The sequence below is a fragment of the Suricata suricatta genome, chromosome 4, assembly GCF_006229205.1.
Source record: "Suricata suricatta isolate VVHF042 chromosome 4, meerkat_22Aug2017_6uvM2_HiC, whole genome shotgun sequence".
Classification (NCBI taxonomy): domain Eukaryota; kingdom Metazoa; phylum Chordata; class Mammalia; order Carnivora; family Herpestidae; genus Suricata; species Suricata suricatta.
Genome location: NC_043703.1, coordinates 59,885,407 through 59,893,166, shown reverse-complemented (window position 1 = coordinate 59,893,166; position 7,760 = coordinate 59,885,407). Strand labels below are relative to the sequence as shown.

Below are 7,760 nucleotides of genomic sequence, written 5' to 3'. Positions count from 1 at the left end.
GGACGCGCCCGCGACTTCGCCGTCTCACTGGGCCGGCTGAGCGACAGTGGCACCCGCAGGCCGGCAGCCTGGCGGGCAGGGTCCAGCCCCGAGGCCGCTCCCGGCTGGCGCCCGAGGGGCGGGGCTCTGCCGCGTAGGACCCGGACTCACTGAGGCCAGGTGGGCCGCGCGCCCGGGAGCCACCCGGGCGTCACCTGGGCGCCCTGCAGGGTGTGCTCCATAGCCACTCGGGGCTGCTTCCGGCCCTGGGAGGCACGAGCTCTAAATCACTAGTGAGGACCCCGGCGTAGAACTTTCCTGGGTGTGTGTTCTCTCACCCATAGAACGCAGCTTGTGGACTCTGACCTCTCGCTCCAGCTGGAACTTTGGACTGCGGGTTTCGGGGTCGGTGTCCCCAGTGCACCCAGTGTGAGCCTGGTGAACGGCATTTGATGGTTTCACTGGCCTGGTGGTCACCCTCGCTGTACCGTAGCTGGTTGTCCACCTCGTTGTGGTTTTAAGAGGCGGCCAGTTCCGGGGGACAGAGAGATGGTTTTTATCTTAGAATTAATTAGGCTTCCGCCGTGGTTCTCAGTTCTGTTTGAGTAGTGGGACAAGAATTTAAAATGCATGTCAGGCCCTGCCCCTAGAGATTCCGATTTGGTTGGCCTGCATTGGAGCCTAGACTGACATTTTATAACATCCTCTAGATGATTCCCATGCGGCCCAGTCATCTAAGGGACCTCCTCTTCTCCTTGCACTAGGGTTTTATAAGTTCCTAAAGCAGGCGGCAAATTTCCATGTTCCAAGGAGAGGCAGCATGCTGCTGCCGCCTTCTCTTCACCCCCGCACCCCATCCTTTTGCAAAAAGTGCATGTTTTTCTCAGGAGGCAGGGCTGCAGAGAATAGTGGGAAGCTTAGCTGTCAACCCTGCCCCACTGGGTTTTGGCAAATACAGTGGCAGTCTCACTCTTTCAAATACTGGCAGTGGCCCGTTACTCACTGGGTCTTTCCATGTTACACAGAGCCGGCTGAAGAGCTTGAGTTAGCTTCTCACCCTGGAAAAGCAGGCTTCTGAAAGTCTCTCCCCAAACTCTTACATGGAGGGGGACGGAAAGACAATTCCTTATTTTCATCGCTATATGAGGGTCTGTAAGTTCGGGTTTGTAATGTTTTTTCTTTACACACCGTGATTTTTACGAAGTTCCCCCTATGTCGATCTCCTCTGCAGCAGTGTCAAGTCGCTGTTCCCTAAACTTGCTGAACCTGAGAATTACCTGGGACAATTAAAAAAGCAAACACACCCTGACTCCTAAGCCCCTGACACATGTAGGTGGGGCGTATGCAAATTCCCTGTTGAGTAAATTGAGGGGAAAGGGTGCCTGGGAGCTTGCCCCCTGGTGATTCCTACCTTCAGAGGTTCTGGAAACACAAGCACAGTAGTTGCTCAGTTTGAATCAGAAACACGTATATTGCTGGGCTGCATTTTGAACTGTGGACTCAGTAGACAAAGCATTTCTAACAGGTTCTCAGGTGATGCCGTTGCTGCCTGTCTGGGGAGCACCGTTTGAGCCTCACTGGTGCGGTAGAAGGTGCCCCAGGTTGGGGTGTTGAAAGAATGGAAACCCTTCTTTGGCTTTATCACCTACCACTTTCCGACCTTGGGCAAGCCATTCATTTCTCTTTGCACTGAAAAATAGGGACTCGTATCAAGATTTGTGAAGATAAAAAACTTCCCCAAAAGAGGGCAGGGAGGATACAAAAAAAAAAAAAAAGCCAAATCTTATTGTTAACCACAGATCTGAGGACAGGATCCTGCACTGAAGTCAGAGAGCCAAAGCGAAGGACAGAAGGAGGGTGTGACAGGCCCAGCTGGCCAGCCTGGCCCCGCCCTCTTGGAAGGCTCACTACTTGGAGTTTGAGGAAGAGATTTAATCCATAGGAGCTTCGGTCCGAAAGTTTAGTGTTTAATAGGATCAACGTGGTCCTCGGAGACTAAGGTCTCCTCTAGGTGTCACCAGGGAAAGCCTCTCAGCTTCATGCCCCTGGAGGGAGGGAGGATCTTTGGAGCACTTTCCCCGCATGTTCTCTATGGCCTGCACTTCTCTCTTGTGGTTTGGGAAGGTCTCACTCGCCCCCCACCAGTACTTTCTTCTGGCCAGGACCTTATTCCTTGACTCCCCGGGACCTTAGCGGTTTTTGAGGAACTGTTTGCTTCTGCTAGAAAATCCGTTCACAGTGATCCACATCCCCCCTTATCCACCTCCTCCCCTTTCCCCGGACATTTGTCTGAGAAAGCAAATCTTACAGCTTTATCTTTGGTTATAGTTTAAAATACTATCAAAGTCCCTAATAATTTGGAGGGCCGGGATAGGGGTGGGGGCAAATGAGGAACTCTGTTTTGAATATGGAGAGTATTGATTACTATTGACTAATAGTAATATTAATAGCAACTATGGGTATTGAGCTCTTAATTTATTCCAAGTGTGGTAATAAATGCCTTATATACATGATCTCATCCAGGCTGCCCAACAGTTAGCTCTTCTTATCCTCTTTCTGCAGGAGACAGGAGCCCAGAAAGATTAAGTTAACACGGGGGATTGCATAGCTATTAAGAAGCAGAGTTGTGATTTAAACCCACATTGTTTGATCCAAAACCCTTATTATTGATATTCTTTTTGGCTTCAAGTCAGCCTCTCAGGAAGCTTTGGAATAGTCAGAAGCCTTGCGCACCCCACTGTGCCGCTAGCAGCAGAAGCAGCGGGAAGGGCGTGCTCGGAGCTGCCCTGGACACTCAGGTGAGTTACAGATGGTGGGAAGGAGAACATTATTCCTGGTCTCCTGACTGTGAGACAAGGGGCCATGGCTGCCCCTGTGGCAAGGACTTCCAATCCTAACCCAGGCTCATAAACATTCTTTGGCCCCCTCTCCAGCGTCCAGGCTTGTAGTTGGCAATTGTGCGATGCCAGGGACACCAGCTGTTGGCAGGCTGTGTGTAAACACCGTGTGCGGGAGGCCACTGGGCTTTGCGCAGAACCTTCAGGGGAAAGGGCCCTGCTCTCCGCTGCAGGGCACGAGAAACCCCTGGCCTCTTTGGGTGAGCGATGCAGGCTCTGAGACCCCAGCCTGCCTGTGCGTGGGGAGGGCTCTGCCCTCAGGCCCTCCTCCTGCTAATCCGCCTCCAGCAAACACTAGGGGAGCAAAGGTAGAAGACGAGTCTTACAAGGTTGAGAGAAATAGTTAAGGAACTCAGGGCTGCTTCTCTGCAGTGTGACCCCTTCGTGCAAGTGAGAACCCCCCGCCACACCCGGGCCCACTTTGCTGTCCTCTGTGAGGAAGCTGCTCTGATGCAGATACAAATCTCCCATCACTGTGCTCAGAAGGGCGCCCCCTAGAGTCACCCAGCACCTGCCCTGTAGCCCTGAAGGAGCCTGCTTTCTCTGAGGTTGTACCGAGCTCAAATAACTACCTTCCTCCAGCTTCATTCTTATTTGCAAATCTCCCCCACCCACTGGGTCCTTCGGTAGCTAAGTTGGGACATCTGTCCTGCCATGCAACAGGCACGATGCTAATGGTCTCTAAGGCTCCTCTTCTTTTCCCCTCAAAACTTGAAAAAGGGAAAAAATCCATCTATCAGAGGATTTTTTTGGAGAGGGGCCCTTCTGGTATCAGAGGCAGTCAGAGAAAGCCAAATTGTTAGGGTCTCCAAATATTTTTGAAAGCTAAGGAAGCCAGTGACAGAGGAAACATAAACTCTGAGAAGGTGGTATTGTTCCTGAGACCTGGGAGGGAAGCCGGGAGGCGAGGAAGGGAGGAAGGAGCTGTGTGATGTGCTAGGAGACAGCAATCATGCTCGTCCCAGAATTAGACTTTCTCCCTGCAGGGGATTCTGTTCCTGACTCCTTACAGCCATTCTTTCTGTAGGCTTGCTCCTTCCAGGAGTGGCTCTGAATCAGCATCTGAGGACGTTGTGCCTGGTGGCTTGAAGGTCCAACTTCCTGGAAGAGCCCACTTGGTCACCTGAGGGAACAGTGGCATTGGAACAGCAATGGCAACTCAAATAGCCAAGCAAGGTGAGCAGCCTGCTGTGTGTCCACTCGAGGTCAGCCTGTGGCTGCTCCGTACTGGGGGGAGTGCCCAGTGTCACAGGCAGGTCAGGAAAGGCCCAGCCAGCACGGCCAGGAGTTGACCGTGATCCCGTGGTGATCTGCACAGCTGCTGATGCTGAGGTGTGCACTGAGTTTCCAGCTAGAGGTGGATGGAGCACGTGACTGCAGGGGCCTTCCCTCAACTCTTCATTAATTCACAGGTGATCTCAGGTCACGGCCACACATCATTAAGGGCAGTGAGGGGTTCCCAACCCTGGGCATCTGAGTCACCAGTAGAACTTTAAAAGGACATAGATACCTGGTACCCGCCTCCTGTGTTGTCATGGAGCGTCGCGGGGGGATGGAGGGAGGAGAGTGGGAGCCCACTGCGGTTTGGCTGTGGATGCTGCTTAAGAATCAGTACCCCCAGAATAACTGGAGAGTCCTTCTTCCTGGTGTTCTGGGGTCCAGCCGCCAGGCTCAGAGCAGCTGGAGATGACCTCTTACTTCTCCCTAACCTTGATTTTGTGCAAAGTCTCTCTGGGGGCCCTGTAAATTATTCAATCAGCTGGAGTCTTTCTCTGGGTAAATGCCAGAATTTTCTGCATGGATTCAACTACCTGGGCCACGCAGGGACACTGTGTGGCTAGAAAAGTCCAGAGACTCTTCTTCTCCAGAAAAATGGATGTTCTGGCAGAAGTTGGAGAATAGGTTAGGGAGGTATCACTTTGCAAGATGCTTAAAGGATTTTCCCTTTAAAACAAGTTAGGCCTTTTGTAGGACGGTATTATCCCACCTGGGCTCTATGTCATTATCTGCCCAGTCAGGGTGAGGAATAAGTGCGTCTTAGCAACTGGGAGATCCTTGGGAACGTTGTGGAGAAAGGAGAGAGGCTGGCTACATGGTTGGCTATAGCCCTCCGTGAAGCAGACTCCATTTAATAAAGCGGCCTATTTCAGGTGAAGAAATCAGGCTCTGTGATGATCATTTTTTAACTGCCACAGTCCGGGCATTCCCCCTTTCAATAAACTTTGATTGATGATGGTATGGTCTTTGCTAGAATAGTCTAAGTGCCATTTATGGATTTGACCAGTCAGTAAATATTAATCGAGTCCCTGCTACATGTTAGTCCAGTGCTTCTGAACTTGGGCTGAGCATTAGACTCACTGGGAACTTTTAAAACATACCTAGGCCCAGACCCATCATCTGGAGTTTTTAAAACTCCCCAGGCGAGTCTAAAGGGCAGCCAGGCTGAGATGTGTGTGTCAGGTGCTGTGCGTGATGCCAGGGATGCAGGTGTGACCCCGACCCACACTGCTTATCCTTGATGTGTTCAGACCCCTACAAAAATCAGGACCTTTTTCTGGGTGCCCCATCTCCTGCCCATAGAGGCAGGAGAGTGGATTCTAGGATCACCTTCATTATTACACCTGCTGCCCTAACTGTGGGGACCATCCATCTAGATTTTCCAGAATAGTTTCAGGTATACTTCCTGTGTCTTAATTCATTTCGAAAAGCTGGTCTCCACAGCCACCGCTATTGCTGGAACTCACAGATGGTTTTGTTGAATTCCACCAGGTGGCACAGTTCGCCTGGATTGTTGAGATCAAGACCAGGCAGAAGGTGCCAAAGGTGAGATCACCAGGGAGAGAGAGAACCAGGGGAGCTGTTCTTTGCCCCTCTCCCTGGGGGTTTCTTGCAGCTGGGAGACGGGGCTGCCCTGCTGCCCACGATCCCTGGGCTGGCAGTGGCCTGAGCTGGTGCTTCTGAGTTGGAGGCAGCCCCAGCCCCCCTGGGAGCTGGAGCTGCACTTTGCTGGGTTTGACCCTCCGTCCGGGGCTGTCTGTGAGGGGCCAGTCCCTGCTGCAGAGACATTATACTGACCATGACTCTGTCGGGGTTTCTACCAGGGAAGGAGCCCATGTCGGTGAGACACATCGAGGGTGACTCGGGCACCAGGCCAAGCTATGAACTGACCCAGTGGCTTTCCAATAAAGAGGGACAATGGGCAATGGTTAGCTCTTGACGAGAGTCACCTCCTTGCAAGAGCTTTCAGAGCTGGCCCACATTTTGTGCTCTCTCTTTCCTAAGACAGTCGGAGCCAGGACTGGCTGTGTGATTGGTGGGGCACAGTGTAAAATGAGAATGTGGGACCCCTGTGTAAAAAGTGTGAAACGCTTAGGGGCTCCTGGGTGGCTCAGTTGGTTAAGCATCTGACTTTGGCTCAGGTCATGATCTCACAGTTGGTGAGTTTGAGCCCTGTGTCGGGCTCTGTGCTGACTGCTCGAAGCCTGGAGCCTGCTTTGGATTCTGTGTCCCCCCTCTCTCAGCCCCTCCCTGCTCATTCTTGGTTTCTCTGTCTCTCAAAAATAAATAAACATTAAAAAAAATTTTTTTTAAGTATGAAACACTTCAAGATGGTGGAAGCAGACCCACTGAAACATGTGTGGAGCCCTTCCAAATGTGGGGCTTGTGTCCCTGTGCAGGTTGGACCCCGTGAAGCTCGCCCCCAGTTGGAGACCGGGGAAACCCCATGAAGGGAGCTTGGGCAGTGTTCTTCGCTTCCCTCAACCTCAGTTTTCTCATCTGAAAAATGGGGGTGATAGCATTCTATGTTTGAACCTGTGTTTGAGAGTGAATCCTATGTCAGGCCGTGTGCTAGGAGTTGGAGACAGAAAGGAGAAGATGGAAAGGGCCTCTCACTTTCGCTGAAGAATTTCCCTCTGTCCTCCCTTCCATTCTGCAGGAGTCCTCCTTTCTCCGGGGACCCTCTGCTCCGGCGTGGGAAGGGACTGGGCGAGGACACCGCACCCCCTGCACCCTCAAGCTTGGACCGTGGCCAGAAGGAAAAAATGCCCCAATCTAGAACAGGATATTTTGCATCTGCTCCTAAAGGCTGTTATTATTATTGTTTAAATAACGTATTCTAAGCAAGCCCCTTTCCTTTCTCTTCTCACCACCCCTCTGTGGTCTCTGGCCATCAGATGCCACACAGAGGCTCAGCGCTGGCGGCGGGCGTGAGGGTCTCTAAATCTTCTCTAATGCGTGAGTGCCGCTGCGATCCAGGGCTGTGGTTCTTGAGATTGAAAGCTGGCTGTCTGCCTGCTGATAACTTTCAGTTGTGCTGCTGCCTGATGCAGCCAGAATACTAATGGGCCACAGGCGGACCAGGGATTGCCCGGCTTCCAGCATGCTGGGCTTGGGCTACATTTTTTACAAAGTGGATTGATATGGAAAAAGATGACAGCATGGTTTTGTTTGTAATAGTAAGCAATCCTTATATCCAACTCCACCATCACTGGGAGCGTGGGGCTGAAAAGAGGGAGCAACATATTTCCCAGGCTGGGGAGACAGGCACCCTTTATTTACTGCCTCCCCCCTACCCATATACTACCCAAGGTGGGGTTGGAACTCACACAATGGAGATTCTTTTCTTGTGTGTTTGTAAGTGGCATCCAGTGCAGAGAACTCTGAGGGGCTAGTGCCTGTGTGCTCGTGCCCGTGGTAGATGTCCTTTCCCTGACTCAGTGTACCTCCATGCCGTGCCAGGGATCAGCTGCTCCTCCCCCTTTATGAAAGAGAGACTGCCACAGCTTCATCTGGTCTAGTGCATACAGCCCCTCGATACACAGCGTGGTGCGTGGGAAGGAGCTGGGCTGGGATCGGAGTCTGGATCTGCGCTCACTAGTCTTG

The 7,760-nt window shown here is 52.0% G+C and overlaps 1 long non-coding RNA gene across 2 annotated transcripts; it reads left to right on the top strand.

Annotated features, from left to right (window-relative positions):
* Window positions 1–61: 61 nt before the first annotated feature.
* LOC115289540 lies at window positions 62–6,934 on the top strand. 2 transcript variants are annotated; one of them, XR_003907674.1, is made up of 5 exons: window positions 62–159; window positions 2,669–2,777; window positions 3,904–4,052; window positions 5,646–5,699; window positions 6,814–6,934. It is a non-coding gene; the product is annotated as an uncharacterized LOC115289540 (long non-coding RNA). The 2 variants fall into 2 exon arrangements; XR_003907675.1 differs by lacking the exon at window positions 5,646–5,699.
* Window positions 6,935–7,760: the final 826 nt, after the last annotated feature.